At 36.2% G+C, this 21587-nt stretch overlaps 1 protein-coding gene across 9 annotated transcripts in view; it reads left to right on the top strand.

Moving 5' to 3' along the window:
• Positions 1-21587, top strand: part of LOC114253999 — a 419778-nt gene that overhangs the window by 35130 nt on the left and 363061 nt on the right. The window lies entirely within an intron of this gene.

Genomic DNA, 21587 nt, shown 5'->3' on the forward strand with positions numbered 1-21587 from the left:
TATATTTTGTATTATTTATTTTATTTTATGCTGTTTATTGAAGAGTATCGATAGTAGTAAAATTGGAAAATTGCGATCAAAATTTTACCAATTTTAATATTAATATTAAATTTTAATATTAAAAAATTTTTTGAAAACAGATTGCACATTTGTCTCAGACCTTTAAACACTATTTTAATTTAGCTTTTAATTTAGCTTTTCAGTATTTTAAAATCTCAAAAAATTACGCGATAATTCTGATGACTAATTCTTTTTAAATATAAAACCTGCGACATTTATATGTCAAGATTTTCTGATCATAATTTTTTTGTTACTGAAACCATTTCAGATTTATCAAAAATAAATAATTGCGCTTATTATAAAAGATAGAAACAAATCTTATTTATATAACTTAATAATTTTGAAGATATATGTTTCTTATACGAGCATAAATTTGTATAATTTGTACTTACACGGTGTTCACATGCATTTCCCAAAATCAGCTGTTCTGTTTCGAGTATCGACCAATTTTCAACCGTCACAAATATATTGCGTGGAACTTGCACAGACGATCCCGCAATCGTCAAACCGGTATCTCATTTCTCTACGGCGCTTTGCACGCGGACACCGGTTGCGCTCGCTTGTTCGATCCCATCGTCATTTTTGCAATGGGCAATAGCTCATTTGAATGCGAATGCCGCGCGCCGCGAAGCCCTGCGCCGCGCCGGCCGGACCCGGCGGACGTTAACGATTCTTTTGTTTTACGTGTGTACGGGTCCGTGGACTCTGCTCAAAGTCAGTCAGCAGTCGGGCGGCAGAGGGACTTGATTTAAGACCGGCACGATATCTCGAGGAATCGCGCTGCGCCGCTTAACGAGCGCGGTGTGTACGCGAGCTCGATCGGTCTGGTCGGTGTCTCTTTCTCTCTTTCTGTCTCCCTTTCTCTCTTCCTCTCTCTTTCCTCTAAGGTTTTCAAAAATGCCACCGCGCAGAATGTGGGTCGTCGCACCTTGCGCGCTCCCCTTTGATTCCCGTCATGATGTAAGAATACCAGCTTTACTTTCTGCAACCACTCGCGATGTATCGCCGTTAACGACATAACTGACGTTCGCGTTGCTTTATATGTGATATCTAGTAGCCTATCATAGCCATAGGAGAATCTCCTTTTAGGTAGGAAGGTGTAGAATCGAAACCAGTCGACGTTGTCGAAACCGATCGTGCGAGTGATAGAAGTAAGAAACTTTCAATCGTTAGTGATTTGCTTGACGGCTAATTTCGCGGAATCATTGCAAATCGTGACGCTCGCCTCGAAAATACAATAGCAATTGCCCTTGCGCAATAATCATGTTTATGTAATACATTTCGCTGGAGCATAGATCAACGGTGATTTACGCTGTGAATAGACATGGCGTGAGTGATAAATGCCGGTGTTAATAATTCCAGCTACGTTGATCGCGTTTCTTAACTCATGTGTTTTATTCTGTATACCGTATCGTTATTTGTTATGCGCCCATGAGTTACCAACGTTTTATTCTTATTTTCTATTTTTTCTATTGAGAAAGAAAACAGATTCGTATTTCTTTCTTACGGCTAAATATAATCTCATCCTTACTTGACGATTGACGTTAAAGAACGTTTATAGAATCTTCATATTAGAAAAATAAAAACGTCAATGAAATACATTTGAAGTTATTAAAATTTAAATGCGGATTTAATCACTTTAATATAATTAAAATTGGAAAAAGGTCAATGGAGAATATAAGTGTTTATTTCTTATATATTTTTAATATAATAAATATATTTTTTTTAGTTTTTTAAATTATGAAATTCTTTATAATATTTTAAGAGAGAGATTTTATTGCTATAATAAATGTTTATTAACATTAGTATTATTAAATTATCAATATAACTTTGGTTATAATTACTTCGGTTCAATTTAAGAATTATATTTCAAAATCGAAAATAATGGTGTGCAGTTCGAAAAAACATATATAAATAGTCTCACAAGAATAAGTCAAACTCTATTTTGCTTTGCTTTATGTCGAATATATTAATATAATGCAATAAATTTTATTAAACACACATTACAATTACAGTGCGATATTAAATAAATAATAAATTTAGTAAAATGATTTAATTTAAATGATAGTTTTTCATGCGTAACAATGATTGAGACGGTTTTATTAGTCGGGATAATGAAGTAATGATCCTTTACAGAGACACAGAAAATAGCTTTATGGGCGAGAGGAAAGCGCGTGATTTAAGCGATGCGACGAAATTTTACGGCGAGGGAAATGCAAGCGCGCGCCTTCGGATGTGCCGTTTATTATATCCGCGTCGCGCTCTGTTGCAATCTTACAATTTATATCTGTAAGTGTATACCCGCGCAGCCCAGACACCCGCAGTTATTATCCCATCTCGGGAGGGGATCCCTCCGGACGGACATATTAAATTCCTCATAAAACGCTGGATAGACCGTAACAAATGGAAGGACGCGGTCTTTGAACCTGCCGAGCGTCCCGGAGAAAAGTCCGTTTCTGCGTTCCAATATTCGCAAGTAGTTCCACGAGTCTTTTGCCCGCGAATTACATCACCGTTCTCGGGACTTTTCTCGTCGGTGTACCATTATCCACGGAAATCAGGACAGAAAGGACAGGATTTATTCAAGAGAAAAGTAATTCGCATAATTAAATTGATTTCTAGAAATCTCCATTAATCCTTGGATGTTTAAACTAGTAATTTTGACGAACCTGTAAAATATCAAGCATAAACGATTAAATTTGTATTGATTAATTTAAAATATTTTCTTTGAATTTACAATTGTTACAAAGTATAAGATTTTAATTTATTATATTATACTCTTACATATAATACTGATAAGAAATATGAATTTTATGTTACAAGTAAATCATAATTTTATGCTCAGTGGTTTAATTTTAATAAATATATTAAATAGCCAAGTCTTTTATTCACTGGTAAACAAAATTTGTGTGTCGAGCAAGAACGATCGTGTTGTTTTGAATGTAAATCATCGTGAAAACATTTATAGCTTGTGAAACATCTCTTCTCTCCTCATACCGAATGACATCATGAAACACGTGGCAGCTAATCTGGTGGTTGGTACAAGACGCTTGGAAAGTCCCCCGATGCTCCTGTCCCGACGGACAAACGAACTACTTGTTGGCGAAGGGCTTCTAGCCCTCCAGCAAAGTTCGCGCGTCAGATAAACAATAAAAAAAAGTTGGAAAGTTCAATTCGCGAGGGAGCCGCCTGCGGGATAAACATATTTTCACGGTTCATCTATTATTCTGGCGCGGCCGATAATGTCATCATTCCATGTTTTTCTCTTTCTCCCGTTTTTACGGATAATGATTGTAGTATAAATTCAAAGGCTCGTGTGCGAGAGGAGAATTTTCGTTTAAGAACGTGCATACACGGAAAGAACGATTTGGCTGGAAAAATTTAACTAGATACAGATCAAAAATAATTCAGTTGAATTAAAATAATTTTATAAAATACTCAAACACGATGGGCATTGTTGCAAAAAGTCCCAAGACTCTAACAATTAAGCAGCTACATAGTTATTTTGATATTTTAATAATATTATTTTTAGATTTGTATAATTTTTAGATTTTTAGGATTTTAACAACATCGTTCGTGAAGTATAGTTCAATGTCTTATAAATCGAAACACATGAAAAACATGTAAAGACATATTTTAATCGAAAAATTAGGCAAGTCTAGGCAAGAAGAAAAAAACGGTATATTTCATGTACCTATAACAATTTACTTTGTCTAAAATTCCCCAAATTTTCTCATAACATTTTAGGTTGTTAATGCTACTTATTGAGAAAATTGCTTTGTGATATCATATTTCAACTGTGCTTACACATATTGCGACTTTGCGTATGCAGAGAGCAAGAGAGAAAAAAAGAGGGAGAGACAGAGTGCATGTGTGTGTGTGTGTGTGTGTCGCGGCTCTCTTCGACTATATAAAATTTATTAACCCTCCGTTTGTTCGTCGAAAGGCGCGAAGGAGGGTGCAAAACGTGACTGCATGCCGGCTTTGACAGCCATTGCAACGTGTTTATTTTCCTGATGCTTGTAGGGTATCAGTTTACGAGGGAAAAAGGGAGAAGGAATGCTGTGCAGATAATATATGGAAAACATAAATCGAGATGGAAGGGCGATGACGACGAAGAAACCTATATCTTCTCTGCTCGAGTCCCATATTCACCCAATAGATTCAGCTATCGCACGTGTCTCTGCATGATATAGTTACATAAAGTATTTTACGATTAATCATTTTATTATTATTACAGATTAATTGCTTTTTTATTATTATAACATTACGAAAATGGAAAGGAGTAGAAAAAGATACCTGATAGGAATTCCAAATGGAAATCAGTATCTCCGTCGTTTTTAAGATGTCAAATGCTTTCGAAACTTTTTTATTGGTATCCCGACGTTCGACGATAATAGCGATCTAATAGGGAAGAAAATAAATTCCAATGCGTCCTGAGCATTTGAAAGTTCAGAGTGGAAATTCCGACGCCAGTCAATTCCACGTTGTCGCGAACGGCAAGGACCCTATATCTATCGTGTCCGGCGTTGGGATAATTAAATTATCGAGACTTGATCTCTTCCTCACCTGCCCCTGTACCCCGGTTCTCTGGTACTTCTCCTTCCTCGGCGAAATACACAGCCAGCGCGACCATTCGAACGTATTTGTCCGAATGTGTCAGTTTTCGAATTGATCACAGAGGAGTACCCTTAGACGGCGTAATGAAACTAATTCCTTGATTGCTGCCTGACGCAATATCCGCTCGTTAGCGCCGATTTCTGAATTTCCACGTTCCTGGTATTTTCGATTGGACGCGTAACTACGAGTCCCGACGTACAGACCGACGAGTCATAATTCCATTTCGACCGACGCGGCGAGCTCTCCCTTCGCGAGACTGGAAAGTCGAATTGACGGTCCAAGAACATTTATTTAATTGGAATTTAGTTAATCTTTTCTCTGTCTCTTATGCCGGCTAGCATATAATAATTTTATTGCAAAAGTTCTCTACTTTTTGCATCTTAATTCTATTTGCCAGGTTTTATAAAAAAAACCTTTATAGATTATTTTATGTATGCGATTACATACATAAAATAATTTACAAATCTAATACCTTTTACGCTTTTTATCGCAATTATGCAATTTTAATATTTTTTTTTTAAATAAAGAGAAAGATATATTTTAATTTCTTTCAAGAAAACCATTTTTTATTTAACAGCGAATTAAAAATTTCGATACGTAGAAATTAATTTTTATTCATCGACGGTTAGCAAAGCGACTTTTGCTCAGGATAAGCATATACTCTTTCCATATTGGAAAGAATGGTGTTTTCACGAACGGTGCCTAATTAGGAGTTGTGAATGGCATGCAATCGCGACTATCAGACGGTCTGCAAAGCCCTGCCCAGCTATTTTTAATTCAATCAACGTCGCGAGGCCGCCGCCTGTCTCGCGTTGCGTCGCGAACGGACGCCGAGACGGATTTGAATACACACATGCCAAATACCGGGCTTCGTGCGCGGGGATTCGCAGAGAGACTCTCTCTCGTCGGGCCATCGATCCGTTTGTCCGGTTCGCTTGGGATCCTGCGGCAATAAATAAGGGGAGACGAGACGAGCAGAGCGGGACGACAGTCGCGATGTCGCGCGGAATGCATCGGCTTCTGTCAAACGGGCGCAGAGACGAGGACGAGGACCATGACGACGACGACGACTGCGACGAGTTGTTGAATGCATTCGGGCGGAACGCAAGCTGATCCCCGTTTAGATTGTGTTAAGGCTTTTCCAAAATGAGCGATTCCGAGGCCTGGGACTTTCTCTCCACCTCTTCCTGTCCTATCTTTTTCTCTTTACATGGACCATCCTCCGCTCGACTACTAACGAGTTTCAAATACGTTCAACTGAAACTTCGACGCCTTTCGTGGTCATCTGATTTCGATGACTCAAGGATTCGATGCCAAAGTTGTGAAATTCGTAGAAAATGTTTTTTTTAATTAAATTGAATTTGGGGGAAAAATGAAAATTTAGAGGAATTCTTTGACTATATTTATTTTTCATAAAAATGTTGAAAATGAAAAGATAGTTTTCTAAATTATAATTGGAATAAGCATGTTATTTTTAATTTATATCTAACGTAAAAACAAGTTTAATTGTTTTCGTGAGCAACGACAGAAGATCCAAATCTTTTCGTAATCGTAGTTTGTCCAAGGTTGCAATTGCAAGTATTTTATGTATTAATTTCTAAATTATGTAAATTACTTCAATTTTTGAATGAACAACCGTAACATTTAAAGGTATTCTACAAGTATATATTTTGTACACATAATCACAATATCTTATCGTATCTTGGCGTTTTCTTTATAAAAAAAAAAGAATATCCAAACAGCTATCGACCGTGTAACTTCTCCATGTTGCATTCAGCGAGACGACTCGCGCGAGTAACTTTTCGCGAGCGCTGCGCTTTCTCGTTTCTTGCGGAGAAATAGCGGCCGGCGGGACTTATCTCGTTTAAGTTTCCCCGGTTACGTGGAATCGCGGATCGTGCCGCTTTGCTCTCTCCATTCTTACCCTCGAGCGTTTTGAGGGTGAAACTCGTTTCGTCCGCTTATATCCTCGAGAGCAAAGTGCCGCGGGGAGAATGTTCGTCTGTGTGAGCGCGCGTATGTGTGAAAGGGGGTGGCTCTGATGGGAGTTACGGGTGCCTGGCGAGCTGCTTGATGTCGGCCGATAGTTCATATGCCGAGTGTCATGGACTACGTGACCGGTTTGACAAAAGTTGGCTTGAAAATTCGGAGACGCGCGCATTTATTTTGCGGTCCATCCCCCACGAGATTACACCCTTCGCACTCGCGTTCTTCTTTACCTCCTTTATTTTCCTGCGAAATAGCTCGATCGAACGAGTATATATGGAAATTGAATATAAATTGTTAGAGACGCAATCTCAATTTCCTGTTATTATCGTCACTTTTGTAAAAGGTTACGCTATCTTTCCTGTCTTCAGGAAAGTCGTCTCTTGCATTATTCCGTTCGTATCTCATCTAACTTCTTACATCACATGTTATCGTTGTCTTTATTTAATGCTAATACATTTTATATTATTTTGCCCTGGATGAATCCTGAATCCCGAATTTTGGATTTAATTTGTCGGAGGAGAAATGGATTTCCTTCCCTTTATTTTCTTTGTTTCTTTTGGAAGGGTGAATTAAGCCGTCGATGATGATGCCGCAGAACCGCGGCTAAATTATTTTAATTTTACGCTCGCATTCAATGGCCGTTTCTTGGTGAGCTGTTCTTTTCATATAATTGCAGTTTTAATCCGCCCAGCAAACCGGGAAACCCAGTTTCATCGAGACATTTTGTGCGTGCTAATTCCTCTTTCCTCTTCGCTTCCGCCCTTCTTGAATTACCAACGATTTTTGTTTGCCATAAAAAATCGGATGCGAAAGACCAGCGCAGTAAAAATTAAGAATTTTATGGAATTAATTTTATTTAAGAAATAATAAAATTAACAATAAAAAAGTTTACGCAAGATGTTTTTTTTGTTATAAAATTAGTCGTGAAGAAATTGATATTTGCAATTACAAATTAATAAATACATATAAACGATATTAACTATATACTAACTATATTGTGATTAATTATAATATATTAATAAAACATGGAAATGGAAAAAATGTTAAATATAAAAACATTTACTATTATTTATTTTGAACTTTACAAAAAAATTAAATTTTATTAACATGTACAGAATGAAAAGACAAAAAATTGACAAAATTAATGTAAACTAAATTTTTTGGACATTTTATATTTGTTAAAAAGCTTTTTTTTATATTTGTCCTTGTTATGTGTAATGAAATACATAGAGTGCATATAGAGTACTCAAACGCAAATCGTATTTTGTGTTACCGCAAGTTAGCGAGCTAAATGCGTCGTCTAGACGGATTGTACTCTCGTTTCCGCATGCGGTTAAGATATTTTCACGGGCGCCAACGTATCGTTCGTCCATTGAAGTTTACCTTCTGCGCCGGATCCGGATTTGATTAATTACCCGGAAGCGTGAGAGTTGTTACCACACACGGCAAGCCGCTTACACTCGACTTTCGATCCTAAAACTTTGTTTTACTCTAGCAGCAAGTATCTAACAGTTTGCAGTGCCACGACATAAATCGCGGCAATAGTTATCAGTAATTGTTGGTGTTAGTTATTTATTACACGTTTAGAATTAATTGGAAAATTTAAAAGTTTTAATGAGAAAACAATAAGAAAGAAATAAGGACAAGGAAGAAAGTTAATAGAAATAGACATATACAAATTTATATCGATAACTATTACGACAGTTAGGACAGAGTTGTCAAATATCCATCGTTATTTTTTATTATATTTTTTGTTTGGTATCGATTTATACGCAAATAAAAATGGAAATTATAGTTCGATGTTTCAGGTACCTACTCTCTCTAGTGAAACGTTTAACTTTTATCAAATTAATTTATTTTAAGCTTTTTTTGCAACACTGTAAAAGATCTAATTGAATATTTTACCCAACTTGATTTTATAAATGTATTCAGCAGCATTCTTTTACACTTTTTTTCTATAGGCAGAGTAGTGCAGAAATTGCAGATATCAATTTTTAGCCTAACACAATCAGTTCTTTTAACAAGTATTCTCACAAGCATTCCGGAATTCCTCATCGACCCATTGTAGGAATGAAAAATTCGCATTAAACTTTTAGAGAACTCAGGCAATGCGAGACGCAAATATGCAAAGGCGCGCCGCTACATTCTCCTCTCGTTCCTCACAACAGCACTTCCATCGCACAATCACGTCTCTCATCAACGTTTACATTCGGTTTTACATCCTTGTAATCCATGGGCAATTAACCCCTTCGGCTCCTGTTCTGTCCTGCCAAGCCAAGAGCCTTCCTCCCCCGCGTACGATTTTTCTTCGCGCTAATCCGGTTACCTCGATCGCAGATCTTTCTGGCTTTTCTTCGGTGCCTCCTCCATACCGGGGATTGATAATTCAATTAGACGCTTCACACAGTTGATTTAACTGCCAGGTCTTTCCGTGCTGCCGCTCTCTGGCATTGGGATTCACAATTCAATTAGAAGTTAAACGCCGGTAGCTCTGTACAAGGTATCCGAGTTATCCTCTACAACTCTGCGGCACACCCACCCTCCTGCTTTCACCGCCACTTCACTTCTCTTTGTCGTTTCTCTTCTTCTTTCTCTTTTCCTCTACTGTAGAACATGGAGCGGAGTCGAATTGATCTCATAATCTAGCTTGGTGCGTCTTCGCCCCGTTCTAATCAAGTATACGATTTGAATAAATACTACGCGCTACTTGAAGTAAATTTTTTCATAATTATACGATCTAGTTATCTAATCGGTTTGTCGTATCGATTTTTGTCTGTTAAGACTTTACGACTCGATATTTTTTATCCTACGATTTGACTTCTTTTTGTTTTACGCTTGTCGTAGAAAAGTTTTGAGTGCTCGCGTCGGATTGAATGTTATTAGAATTGATAATCGGTTTTGGTAACGTCGCTCTTTCGCTTTTATTGTAACTGGCTCAATTTTATTTCTATTTTAATGTGTTGAACTTACAATAATTCGATGATATAAAAATGAAATCTTAATTTCGAAACGAGAATTGAAATAGAACATTTACAACTTTTTTATGGTTCACTTAAAAAAGAATGATATTTGCGCTGCATCAGAAAGTAATGCGATTACTATGATTTGAAGTATAAAACCACTTTCGCCGTTACCGTCCCTAGAAAGGGAGAATAAAGAAAGTGGCCGTTTGCGGGCTACTTTATATGCTTCGACAGGCTTCATTACGTCCTTGAATTTATTTCTTTTTAAATTCAATATGGTAGGCATCGCCACAAATAGTCTATAAATCAATGAACATTCCCAGACGCATGGGGTTGTACATTTAACACCACTCTGCGGTCGGCCAGCTTTGCGATTAGCGCGCTGAAAACGCACGAGAAGTTCGACCAAGAATGGTACAAACGGACCCGACGCGACACGTAGCGGCCGCGCGCATATCGAGATTTATCTTAATGAAGCTTTCGGCCTCGTGATCATGCATTCCTCGTTGTACCACGACCTTAGACGTAGCGGTACTCGCTCACTCGGCGAGGCCCGTGATGCCCATTTCCCGGCGTATGTTCGTAATGAACGACATTTAACTGTGTCGTCACGGAATTCTACCTCGCGAGAGCGTGAGCTATCGTGTGAGCTATCGCCGATCGTAAACACCGGAATGTTGAAATCGATCGACGATTGTCCTTTGGCGACACAGGAATCGCGACGGGAACGCGCGTTTTTCAGCGGTATTTTTCATTTATCTTGGCATGACACTTTTTTTCAAACGTGCAATCGTGCGCCTCGCGTTGAAATTTATATGACATTTATCTATACGACACAAAGTTGCTATAGAGAACGCGTTAGTTAATCTCTTGAAAATATTCGTTAATTCCGTAAACTGTTGAAAATTAAATTATAACTGTCATACTTTGTGTTCTTTCGTACATCTGTGACTAATTAAGAATAATTCTTTGGTAAGTTTTTTCATTTCTTTAAGAAATAAAATCCTATTATTTGCTCAATTTTTTGCTACCTGCCATCGTAAACTGGTTTTGTTAATTTGTTCGTATCTTTTTGATCAGCTTATGTAATATCAGAAGCAAAATGGCAGGGTTTTGGTAACATGTGCAATAATTTGGTTTCATTAATTAGAACCGACCGTTTTTGTGGATATTTAAAGATGCACTTTATGTGAACTTTGAAGTCGAAACAGGTGCATGTTGCCGACATTTACGACAGCGCAGAAAAGAGCTTTCGGTCTAATTAGGAAATATCTTTTGAGACTCGCGTCACGCTTTTATACGAATAAAGTAGGTTAAGATATATAAAAAAGAATAGCAAAGGAAACTTTGTTGTGAAAAATACGTTGCAAAAAAATATGTTTTATAATGAAAAATTACGCGTTTGATCTTGTGTATTATGTGAAAAATGTGACGTATTCAAATTTCACGTAATTTAATGAACATATGTTTTTGCGAAGCGAAACGTCGAGTCTTCGCAAAGTTAACTCATAAACTCATCGTAAAGTACCTCCGATATTTATCTCAATTGATTTCTTTAATCCCGTACACTTCGTCTTTAAAGAGAACTTCTTGGAAATATTTTGCGCGTAACGAGCATTTTTAAGAAATCTTGCCCTTAAAATTTTATTTTTAAAACATGACTTGTTAGAAAATTTTTCACATTAAAAATCCTTCGAGAAGTTTGTAAAAAAACCACTTCTCAGAAATTTGTCTTTTAACATTTTCTCACAGAATTTGATTTTTAACAAGTCAAATATATATATGTAATAAGTATTATACATATATTTCTAGATTTAATTTTTACTTTAGCATTAATTTGAAGTGCTGTAATAATTTGACAATTTCACTGATATTAACGAATTCTCTCGCTAGATTCATTATACTATATTTGTTTGCGATTATAAATGATCACGTTAATGGTCTTGACTTTCGCTTATATGAATACGTTTGTTAGAAGTGATGCCGATGATAGCACGAGGCACGCGTGGAAAGTAATGTACAATGCATCTGTGGAAATTGACAATCGAGTCCGGCGTGCACTTAATTATGCTTTACGTCGCTGTAGACGCTTGTAACAAGGCGAGTTAATCAAAATCATTTGTGTCACTGCACAAATGGCTTTCATCTGTGAGCTTGTACGACCGGTTTACCGTCAATAGGAAACTTCCTGAAACACCGCATGATTCGTCTGTGAAGCATGCCATTAATGGTCGGCGTGCCGCATAAATGGAATTTGCAAATTAACAATGGGCTAGTAATATAAATCACTAATTTTCTTCTATGCTTTGAAAAAATAACATACACGATACACATATTTTATCTGTATCAATTAGTAATTGGGATAAAACTATTTAAACTATACTTTTTTATAGAGAGTTAGTTAACAATTTTACGATTAGTAAAAATGTAAAATTTTGAATAATTAAATTTTAAATGTGCGATTAGACAAAATATATTATTTTATTTTTAAAAATTTAATAAACTAAATTAGATATATATATTAGTTCCTGTAATAAGCACACATATTCCTTTATTTACATATTAATGCAGAAAAACGGTCAGTAACTATTATTTATTAATAATTATTTATTGTTACACGTTATCTGCACCGTGGTATATTATGCTTAATATTTTTTTTTACATTATTGTAATTCCTTGTTTAGACTTGATTCGATCGAATTAAATTAAGATGCATATGCACGTGACCTAATTAGATTCGCGCTCGGGGCCTGCTCGTGTATTTTCGAGATACTATACACGTGAAAGCTCCAGGGGATGCACATACGGGTATTAAGTATAAATTTCCATGTAATATACATTTTAATAATGTCTTCAAGTATCGATATTATGCGATGCCGAGTAACGCTTGGCCGGCTTAGCAAATAAATCCAAAGTATTACGCGCGATACGCGCTGCTTGACCGCCTCGGAAATAAATTGTCGCCGGTTATATTTGCTGCTGCTATCGGTATTAATCGCGACGGACGCGTCGTCGCCAATTACAGCGATATTTGCGTTAATGCGTAACTCGGTCCCGAGTTACGCGGATGCAATCGACATCGCTAATCGTCCGTGAAAATACCGGTACTTACCGGTCTCTCACCTGCGACATATTTCACTAAGCTTGACAGGTTGACGGACACGTCAACAAACGAACCGGTCTCTCTATTTGAAAAGATTTGACTAGATAGAAAGTGTGACGGTTGCATAACTGCGTAATATCAAACTTGATATATTATCTTTTCGTATAGTAACAAGCAGACACCTGCGGCCTATTTCTGTAGTGATGGATGAGTCAATATATCAAATCAACGATCTGTCTATTTGAAGGAATTTAACAATATGGCCGCAAGGGCTAATTATTAAATTTGTTTATTTATAATATTATTTATAAAAAATTATGAACGTCGCAGTATCTGGTATAGATTTTTTTCTACAATAGACATAATTTTCCTCTTGCTGTTAAATGAAATGTATCAAACGCGCAATAATTATGTCTATTATAACACATTATCAGATTTCTTAGTACAAACAGCTGTTAAAGTTTGTGAGGGTATTCGTCTAATTGTCATCATAGATTACTGATTGTAAGTGCTATCGTCTAACGTGCATTCGACCAAAACGGCACCGTTACGGCACACACACGAGCCTTTTGTCGCACCGTGAGAAATGCACGCAGGTTGCACGCGTGACATTGGATCAAGCGAGATAGCCGTACTTTTGTCTTCGATTCTCTTATATACAGGGTGCTCGGAAAGGGTCGAGTATCAATTTAATCAAACACGTATCAAATGAATAATATTAAACAACTCTTAATGAAATTCACTCACTATTTATCATCGATTCGTGTGGTGTAGGAAAGCCTATCTCTCTTTAAATAATTACGCACATATACTCTAGATTTATATCTTAATATACTATTTGATGAAATTACTCGGTTTTCGCAAAAATAATTACAGCAAAAAAGAAACTTTTCTTATCAGATGTTTATAAAAGTATTTAACATGTCAATCCTTAAGGGTATTCCGTGCCCAATTGATTTATCTCCATGTAAATTTCTTAAAATTTTAAAGATAATTAAATTAATACATTTAATTTCTTTCAAAATAAAGTGCAAGTATTTGTCTTAGAAACTTGAAAGTATATTGATGCATTAAAGAAAATAGTTTGAACTATAAATGGATAAAAAAATGGTCAAAAGCGAGATATCAAGAAGATGTTCTTTTTCACATGGTGTATTAAAATTAACACGTTTTTCGAAAAATCAGTAGATGTTGATTTTTAGAATTCAAATTTCAATTTAAATGTAGATTTTACAAACAATTTTATCTAATTGTAAGTTATTGCCATTCCTTTAACTCTACGATGCGCCATTGTTATCTGCGTTACAAAAGGATCGATAGACGATTCAGTTAAGCACACCGTGTAGATTTGCCCTATGTATCTGTTTGTTTGCTCGTTTGCGGGGAGAAATACGCGATACTTTGTGCAGCGTCGGCATCGCGTAGTCAGATGCACGTATAAGGCGCCATTGTCTTCGATGACTGGTGATATTATTTTGCTTTCAAGCTCTACCAACGAGTCACGATCGTTTTTGATTCCACTATCGATTGACTTAAATGTTCGATCAAGACAGCGATCTATCAAAAACGTTCCACTATAGTCTTTGAGTAGAATTTACAATATCTAGTGCGTATATAAAAATAATTTATTATTATTATTATTATATTAAAAAAAATATATAAAGTAAATGTTTTACAAGAAAAAGTATAAGAGGAGAGCTTTGCAATGCTGCAAAAATTTTATATTAGTTCTTGTATTATATTTCTATCTGATGTTTAAATAATTGAAGCTATTTATAGGTTTTTGGAAAGAAAGAACTCTAAATAGAAATAAAACAAAAGATGTGTTTTTCACAAAATTTGCTTATATTATTTTGATTTATACAATTATTTATGAATGTGATTTATGCGTATTTGGTGGTATTTATTTAATATTAGTTAAATTAATGTCTATTTACGTGCAAAGTAATTCGTATCTAACAATTTGAAAGTCAATGTAGCAAAAAAATAAGTAGTGTCAATGCATTGTTTTTTATTCGGGATATAAGGTTTCAGATACAAAGTAGCATTCTCGGAAACAATATTCCCTGTTAAACAGTCCCCGTGAGATATTCGAGAAAGTCTGCTCTACGTGCTTGAGGCGTGCGACGAATTTCTCTTTGTGCATTCGGATTTATCGTTCGTAATCTCTCGCCGTAAAAACGCGCGGCGAAGTGAAAAACGGAAGTTTAAGGGTCCGATAAATCATAGTTTGGGGTTCTAAATTTCGGATTTAGGATTTTGCGTTCGTGGTCGCGCATTACCTTTCCGGCGTTTTGTTACACAGAGGCGGCAGTTTGTTGTGAAGGAAAGAGAGGGACTCGTAAAGCGAACGTAAATTTTCAACGTTTAGGCCGACCGACAATCGATTATTACTTTGTGCTTGCGCGATGCCCCAGCAAGAACGATAAACTACGAATGGTCCTCGCGAAGCGACGCCTTTTAAAGTGCTATAACTCATTCTCACCTTCTCTCTTCTCTTCCACTTACTCCAGAATGCGTAACGTGCGTTGGTTTAATTCAGGTATTATTTTTAATGCAAATTTCGCGACAATTGTTTTATTGCAAAGAGTTCTTTTATGAGTCTAAAGCTTTGTACAAAAATAAAAAGACAATGTACAAAGCGTTTTAAAAAAAGAAATTACATTTATGGGGATATTTCTTATTTCGTTTAATTTGAATAACATAATTTTTAATTTTATTACATAAACTGTCGGAATCATGTCGATAGTAGACTATATAACATATATAACATATACTATATAACATATATAGACTATATAACATATATGATGAGAAAGGAATGGAATCCGTTTGGAAAGAACAGATTTGGTTCTCTCCAAAGAAATGGTGGTAAGAGGAATCGAAAAACAGGTTTCTACATTCTAAGAGAAGGGCGTGATTCGACTTCGTGGGTAGCTTCGATCCTCCGAAACCGGGAGCTGAATGCAAGAGGGCCGGCTCTTATAATGAAGCGATAGAATGCGAAAAATATTTGAGCACGACAAGCTCGTACTTCTCGAAGAATCGTAAAAAGGCGGTCACCGTCGAGTGAGAGAAAGAGGATTGCTCCCAGTCTCGTCTGCATTGCACAAGTCAACGATAAACATTTTAAGATGTTATACACTATTAATGTAACAAGCCAACACACCAGCATTCAGTAAATTACACTTATACATTGAATTTCTTTGTTTTCTTTTAGCTGTGCTATAGATATATAAAAGTTTATTTCACAAGTGCATATAGAGATTACGTTGGCATGTTTGTAACATCCACATTTGGACTTGTTGAAATTTTATGAGTTTGAATGTCTGTAGATAAGATGAAAATTATGCACTCAATTATGCTTAATGAAGAAATCGTAGATAGTCGTTTTACGGAATGCCGGGCAGCGCTTTTCAAACAGACATATTTCACGTATGCGTGAGAGAGAAAGATAGTTTCTCTCATCATACGGGGGATTGTTGAAGGTGATCGCGGATGAAGAGCGACGCGACGTTCGCATGAGGGAGGGGTGGCGGTTTAGGGCCGTCGGGGACGTAGAGGCATTCATAGAAGACGATTTGCGGACCGAGCTCTGGATCTTCGGTACCTTTTTACCCTTTTCCTTCGGTGGCATCGCGGTTGGAAGGGGGCGCAAAGGACGAGGAGAAGCGGGAGGCGGGGGACCGGAAGAACTGGAGAGTGTTATTAGCGAGTCGACCCTGGCGGCTGCCACGACGGACCACACACATCGTTGCGTCGCGAAAAGGGAGAAGCAGAAAGATAGCAAGAGGTGAAAAGAGAGGTGGAGAGAAAGAGAGACAGCGAGGAAGAATAGAAACGCAAAAGGAAGGGAGAAGAGAAGATGTGAGAGATGAAGAGAGAAGTGGGGAAAGAGAAAGCGACAGACGACCGTCCGCGATCGTTGCGTGGTCCTGAACCTTGTCCCTTTCTTCCTTCCTTCCTTCGTTCATTCGTGGCTGCCTTGAACACGGTGACCTATCGGAATAATAATGAAGAAATCATTATTGCGTAATTGCCAAATAGTCCAAGAGATTTAATTACCCTATTTAAATAATTAGCAATTAGTATTGAACGTAGAAAAAAATATCTAGAAACTATTGCATTTTTATATTTTATAATCAGCACCAAGATCTAGCCGCAACCATTTAGGTCTTCTCAACTTTATCGATATTGCATTTCTGTTGTATAAAATTTTAATTAGTTTAAAGCCGAGTTCTTTATGCAAATTGATTTATTTGTTGTTTTTTTTTTTATTGGACAGCTCTATAATTACTTGGCTAATATGTAAATGAGGAAATCGATTATATTGTAATAGATATTAATTAACTGTAATTGATTAAAAATATAAGTGAAAGTATTATATGTTTACGTTTAAAAGAAACGTTCTATTATATTTAAAGTTGTAAGAAGGTAGGAGAGCCGATTAAAAAATAATATAATGTAATAATTGGATTATAATACAAATGAAATATAATGGAATTTAAGATCAAATACAAAAAAATATCAACCATTAACATCAATTAAAATGTACAAGAGGAATACAATAATTTAATTAAAGTATGCAAATATAAAATACATTCGAGTCACAGTAGACAATAAATAATAAACGTAAAACAAATTAATATGTAAAGCAATGTATCGAGGTAGCTTCAAATAAAATCGAGATAAAGAGTATTTAATGAAAGAGAGAACGTTAAAAATTCATTGAATAAAATTTCAGAAATTATTTTGCGTTTCTATTTCTATATCTTTTCTTTATCGCAGACGTATAATTTCATAAGTAGTAGAGGACGTAATATGTTCGAACAGCTATCCTCAAAGAATCATCACAAGAACTTAATCACTAACTAAACGGACGTAGACCTACTTGAGACTTTCCGTGACAAAACGCTTCCTCGTGATGAAATGCCACCATGTGCGTGTCCACATGTGAAGATGCTCCATTATTCACCCTCTTCACGGACACCCGTTACGTTTTATGTCTTTATTCCGCGCCGCTGTCGATCAAGATGAGAGCGCTCATGCGACGAGATGCACGCGGGTTCTTTCCGCGAATTCTCGCCGCGTGTTCCGTATTTTGATCTCTGTTTTTGTAATTGTAGAGAAAGTGGATGTAAATGGTTGATAATGGACCGCTTGTGAAACACCCTGCGTTTTATAACTCTGTCAAACTGGAGAGTTATGATAAAAGCGATGCCAGAAATTAAATCGAGTTAGGATAATATAATAGTATAATATCATCTTGCCATTTTATCCGCGGATTTTCCAGAGAATTTGATAGAACATTAATTTGCTGCACTCCATTTTTTAGATTTATAGACTATAAGTCTAAGTTCTATAATTTTCTAGTTAAAAATTTTTATTTTTTTCTGAATACTTGGTCTTTTTAAGAATTAAATCTAATTGAGATTATAACTGAAGATTGAAATGTTATTATCGGTTTTTTCCGTTTTTATCCGTTATGAAATTTAATTCTTTGATTATCCAATTATTAATCCTCGATCGTTTAATTCTCTTGAAATAAAAAGATCGCTTTATTGGATTCAGCCTTTTCCTGTTAATTATCAGGAACATTAAAGTAGGATATATTCAGCTTACCTACATTATGTGTTTACCACACCAACACATACATATCTATCCGACCGACTCGCGCGTAGTAAACCACGAATGATGGTGCCGGGTGTGCGTTTGTCGAGCATCACCGCAAAACCGCAGGGCGATGCAGGAAATTTTCGGTGAAGAATATTACTAAGTAATTTGTTCTTTCTTCAGCCTCACGTGGTGCGAATAGGACAGCGTGGATGACGGTCCACCGCGTTGCAATCCACCACAATATAAGTTCCATTCTCTTGGCACGAAAGGAACTCGCGCTCTTACTCTTTCTCTCTTGAAGCGACCGCCAGGTAAATCCTTTTCTCCTTCGTTCCTTCGCCCTCTTTGCTCTTCGCAGCTCGCGGCCACCGACGATGAAGAGCAGGTAATTAAAGCGGACAATGTCTTACGCGTGGTATTAAAGATCCATAAAACCCTACATAGCAAGAAATGCGATAGTAGAAGTCCTTTATAATTCTAATGATATCAATATTTCCGCGATAATCTAATTTTTTATTTCAAAAATTATACACATATTGCACATTTTTACAACTGTCTGATTTATTACATGATGTAATTGATATTTGTACTTTGTTCCGCGCATATAGATTTATTTTAATAGGAAAATTTATTTTTTTTATTTACAGTTTGTTTCTTGAAGTATATTTCTGTTTGTTAGTTTGAAAAAATGTTAGAGCGCATATTGAAATTTTTGATAACACAAACTCAGTATAACAAGTCATTTTGTTTTACCTTCCAAAACTTTTTTCGTGCCAAAATGACCAGGATCTTTTTCGACTTCACGTCACTACCGTTAGTTTAAAGTGGATTTAATTTAAAAGCGTCCGTTTGAAGGCGCAGAGCGGGATACAAAAAAATGCTTGAACGTTTGTCGAGTCTGGAAGCTCGCTGATATTTTTGCACGCAACATCATAAGCGGTTAAAAAATATCTCGTACGTAGCCTGCGAGGCAATTGCGGCAGCTTTGTTGCTAATTGCAGCCTTCGTTATCAGTGTCTTCTCACTTCTTTTTTCTTCAGACTTTCTTTCTTCCATATTTATCTTTGTGATGTAATTTCTACGTTTACTTTATTCTCTCACTTAAAGCCATTTGCAATGTTTCGCCTAATTTTCCTGCTCTGTTTTGAATTATAAAGTAAAAGTATATTATCTGTAAAAGTAATTTATCTGGTTTTTTCTTTTTTTATTATATTGAAATAAAACATTACCCGCGAAATATATACGCATCTTGTAAGTTTTTTATCCGAATGACTTTGTTTATATATTTTGACAGATATAAGTTTCGACGAATTATCTATCTATATAAGTGTTCATTCAATTTACCTAAAAAGAAAACGATTTATCGGGCAATTGGTAATGCAATGCGGATAAATTGCAATAGAACTCAAGAACAAGCAAAGTCACGCTTTACTAGTAAATCTCTTGACTACTATTAGAGATCAGCCATTAAGATCCGAATGTTCTGAACGACATCGCTCCTTGCATTTAGATCGGAATCGTTCGAGCTTGCGGAATATTTCGAAGCGAATAGACTCGTTCGTAGGGAAGACGAAGTCTCCTCCATTTCTCTTGAAAAAGCGGAAGACGGTTTTCGTATCTGATAGTATTATAGATTATAGAATAAGAGAACGATGGAAGAAATTTAATAAAACATAATACTACGAATAATAACAAGTCATTTAACTAATAGAAAAAATTTCTATTTGTAAATATTTTAGTCATATACATATATTTATTAAATTTATTTCACACGTATTTTAAATACGTAGTGCGTCGTTTTTTCGAGCAACTTGGGGCAATAATGAATAATAATGAATTCTTATAATATATTTAGTATAATATATACGAACATAGCTCACATATATTGCGACTTTTGAGTGCGGGGGTTAAGGTTTCGCGACTGCCTACGTGTCTTTCCTTTTTCCTTGGACCCGCACGTCGGCATATTTCGGCTACACACGTATATACTTGGAGATACGAGAGACTGGCCTTATAACCCTTCGCACACCGTATGGAAGAGTGATTGGGAATGTCGCCGCGGAATCTCGTTTGCGTGCGCGAAACGCGCTTCCCAGGGAGGACCGTTTCGCGGAACGAATTTGATTTAACTCGGTGCTGGCCTGCGCTTTATGGGTCCCCGGCGAGCTTTCGGGGATAAAGCCGGATAAGAGAGCGACCGCAATGGCGCATCCGCGCATTTTGGAACCTTGCCTTGGTGGTTTCCTGGTTGAATTTCAGGTTTTTGAAATTATTGTACACTTTTCTTTTTTAAAATATAACGAACAGATTCTTATCTTATAATTGTCATAATAGAATAACGTTAATTTAACATATTACTGTTTACTCATTTTTTAAAGAAACGTTTGTGAAAACATTTTTAAAAGAAGCTTTTGTCTCTTTCCCAAAATATTTTTGTTTTAAATGTCATAGAAGCGTAATAAAAAATAATATACAAAATGAGCTTACTAAACATTTATATTATATATATCTTATTGATTTATAATAGCAAGTAACTGTGCCAATATATCTATAGAATATTGCAAATAAATACGCCACTGCTTAGCAGAATGGAGCGGCGGTCTTCCGATGACGCTTCTTAATGCGAATTCCCGCTGTCCTCGGTAGGACTACCGTCGTGTACGAAGTAACGCTGTAATGGAATGGTGGGGTGGAAATGATAAAAGAAAAAAGAAGACTGGTTTCTCCTCGCTTATCTCGCGACCCGCGCGTTCCGATAACTCGCTGGCCAATTCATTATGCCGGATCGCGCGTTGGCCCTTTGATGTCGAGAATCGTGTAGAACAGGACTTGCATTTTTTGCTCGCGCTTGGTTTTCGTCGGAACACGAATTTAAGGGAACAAATGTGAACTTGTTCGTGATTGCGGAGCTGTCACTTTAACTTCCCAATACTGAGACGTTTCTTATAAAATATCTAAATGGATATGTGAGGAAAATATATATCTTGATTCTGTAATATATAAATAATTTATTAGAAGTCCAATAGAAGTTTTTGTGATAAAATGAATAATGATAATAAATATTGAATTATTAATAATTTAATAACATAAAAACGAAGTTACAATTTTTATAATAATAACATAAAGTACAAAAATTCTGGCGTGGTAATTTATTTATTATTTATTATTTATTACGAAAAAAAGTTAATCTTTTTCAGTGAGACGGTAAACAATGTTACATTACATTATTTATTACT

The sequence above is a fragment of the Monomorium pharaonis genome, chromosome 4 (genome assembly GCF_013373865.1).
Source record: "Monomorium pharaonis isolate MP-MQ-018 chromosome 4, ASM1337386v2, whole genome shotgun sequence".
Lineage (NCBI taxonomy): Eukaryota > Metazoa > Arthropoda > Insecta > Hymenoptera > Formicidae > Monomorium > Monomorium pharaonis.